Raw genomic sequence first — 2,746 nt, forward strand, 5'->3', positions numbered from 1 at the left:
AAATCACACCAAAACTTTTTGCGACATAGGATCAAGTGACATTTCTCACAAATGTCACTATAGACTATAGTAACAATTACATATGCCACTAAAGACCAAATATAGTGCCGCTAAATCACTTTATAGCGGAATTTAAAATAAAAACCAATTATTATTACACTAAAAATATAAATCAGTGACATTTTTTAATGCTACTAAATTCAATATCGCGAAAAGTTAAATTTGTTGTAGTGAATATAAAGCTAATTTTTGTGACGATAAAGATGAGCAATAGAATGACCCAACTAGTGATGGCCACAGTCCGGGTTGGCCCGGTTCTGTTCCGGATTCATCCGGTTTCGGTTCCACCCAGTATCGGTTCCATCTGGAACCTGATTCAAACATTTTCGATTTCGATTCCGGGCGATTTCAAACGGTTCTTTGGCACTTCATGAGGTGGTTCCGGCAGTTCCAACTCCCGGGTCTGGCGGGTCGGACGATCGGTTCCATTCTTATTTTTCCTTTAACTATAATATAAAAATACTATAATAATGCGGACGTACCTTTGCTGATTACTTGATTATTAGTGAAATTCATTGCTTGTCATCGTTATTGAAGTATTTACTAAAAAGAAGGAAAAAAATAAATGAATAAGAAACGATAAAGATGATTAATAAAAAAAAGAGGGAGAAAATGGACTTGAACCTAGTGTCCCGAAGAAATACTAAGTTGCCTACGTATCCCGAAGGATCAATGCCCACGTAGTTCTTTGTCATACCTTTTATTTGTAGTTGTTGAATGTTGATCGATCGTTGTCCGATATTCATGATCCTATTCGTCATCATCATCATCTTGTTGGTTAGATGCTTCCGCTGACTCTCCTCCTGACGATGATGCAGATGTATCCATCATCATCCATGGAACATCATCGTCTTGATCATCATCGTTCTTGAGTCCTTGTGTTCGGAGTTCCGCTTGATCCCAATCTTTCTTGCAAACACATATTTGAATAGTATGTGAAGCAAGACGAGATCTCTTTTCATCTAGAACTCTTCTACCTGCACTAAAAGTAGACTCCGACGCAATAGTAAAAGTAGGAATTGCAAGGATATCCTTTGCAATTCTCGATAATATGGGGAACTTTATTGATTTTTCTTTCCACCATTATAAAATATTATAACTACCTTGTTCAATTTCAAAGTGATGTTTAAGATAATTATCTAGTTCTAAATGTATAATAAGTGGGACGTGCCAAGACGCTGGCATGCCTAAATGTATCGCGACTTGGGTTATACACACTAAAATAGTAATCATAAAGTTCTGCTAAAAGCTTTTTACAATTTCCAACATAATTATGTACATCATTAGGCGGGCGATCTAATAATTGGTAGTAAAATCCAATTAATGTAGTAAGGTTTTTCGTCTTAAAACATGGCTCTAAAATTGTCGCAATTCCATAAATAAAAGGAAAATCAGTAAAATACGTCTTCCACTTGTCCATCATATCTGCAAGAATCGGCTTTAAAAATATATTAATATCATAATGTGAATTTTTAAGAAGATGATAAAATCTTAGTTGCGTGGACATACGCTTCTAATATTTTTTGTATGCCTATAGCTAGTTACCATGTTTCATCACTTATACGGCCATCCGTACACTCAATATACAGTTGTATTTTAACCGGACAATAAGCAATAGCCTTTTTTATTAAATCATGGGTTGAGCCCCAACGTGTAGGAGCATCTAATGACCAATATACTTTTTTTAGTTGATAATGTTCACATAATTGCTTATATCTTCTTTACTTGTCATAATCTAAGCCACTTTTTTTACTATGTCTCTAATGGGATCTAATACATCACTTAGTTGTCTAATACCTGCTTTGCAAGATAAGTTAACAATATAAGCACAACAACGTACGTGTAATAATCTACCACCAAGGATAAAACTAAAAGCAGGTTTGTTATACAAAATTTCAATGCATTTAATTCGGTGGTTGCATTATCGGTAGAACAACAAAATATCTTATCTAACAAGTTCTATTCTTTACATATCTCTATTAATCTATATTTTATGTTATCACCCGTATGTCTTTCGAGCATTAACTCAAAAGCAATTATTCTTTTTTGAATAAACCAATTATGATCTATCCAATGTACTGTGACACACATATAAGGTTCTAAATGTTGAGGAGCAGACCAAATATCAGTTGCAATGCTAACCCTACCATTAAAAGATTTAAACATTTCTACTAATTCATAGTGCTTTGATTCATATAATTTTTTTGTGCGTCGTTTAAGAGTGTTCCTAGGAATTCCTTTATATTGTGGTTGCAAAGTTATTCTAGTGTAATACTCGCATGCCTTACTTTCAACATGGTTAAATGGCAATTAATCACAAATTACATATTTAGAAATTCATCAATCATTTCATTACGATTATATTTAAAAGGCATACCTCCTACGAAAATTTACCACTGTCGGCTTCCACTTGTGGTCCTGCTGCCGCTTGCTGCATAAGTTTTTTTTGTGATTCCATGCTTCTTTCTCAAATGTTTGTTGAAAGATCCCGTACCACCACCTAACACATATTCACAAAACAAAATAAATGAGTTTTCAATACATTCTTGATTTACAAAATATAAATATCATGTATAAAAACTGAAAAGTATTTACCTTTGCTGAAATTGTATGAAACTAAGGGCTTTACCCCTTGACAATCACAAATTTGACAAGTGCATAAGAAAACTTTCAAATACCATAGTAT

This window comes from Amaranthus tricolor, chromosome 10 (genome assembly GCF_026212465.1).
Source record: "Amaranthus tricolor cultivar Red isolate AtriRed21 chromosome 10, ASM2621246v1, whole genome shotgun sequence".
Classification (NCBI taxonomy): domain Eukaryota; kingdom Viridiplantae; phylum Streptophyta; class Magnoliopsida; order Caryophyllales; family Amaranthaceae; genus Amaranthus; species Amaranthus tricolor.